The following is a 220-nucleotide window of genomic DNA, read 5'->3' as shown; positions in this document are numbered from 1 at the left end:
CTGGAGTGATGCAGTCATGACAGCATGCTATCTCATCAACCGAACTCCAACAAGAGTCCTTGATGATGCCACACCTTATGAGGTATTGAACAAAAGAAAATCATCTATTGACCATTTACGGGTATTTGGGTGCTTGTGCTATGTATTGCAAACAGGTGATCATAGGAACAAACTTGAGGCCAGAAGCACAAAGGCAGTGTTCATTGGGTATTCTACCACT

Source organism: Brassica oleracea, chromosome C2 (genome assembly GCF_000695525.1).
Source record: "Brassica oleracea var. oleracea cultivar TO1000 chromosome C2, BOL, whole genome shotgun sequence".
Lineage (NCBI taxonomy): Eukaryota > Viridiplantae > Streptophyta > Magnoliopsida > Brassicales > Brassicaceae > Brassica > Brassica oleracea.
Note: the sequence above shows the minus strand (reverse complement) of the source record.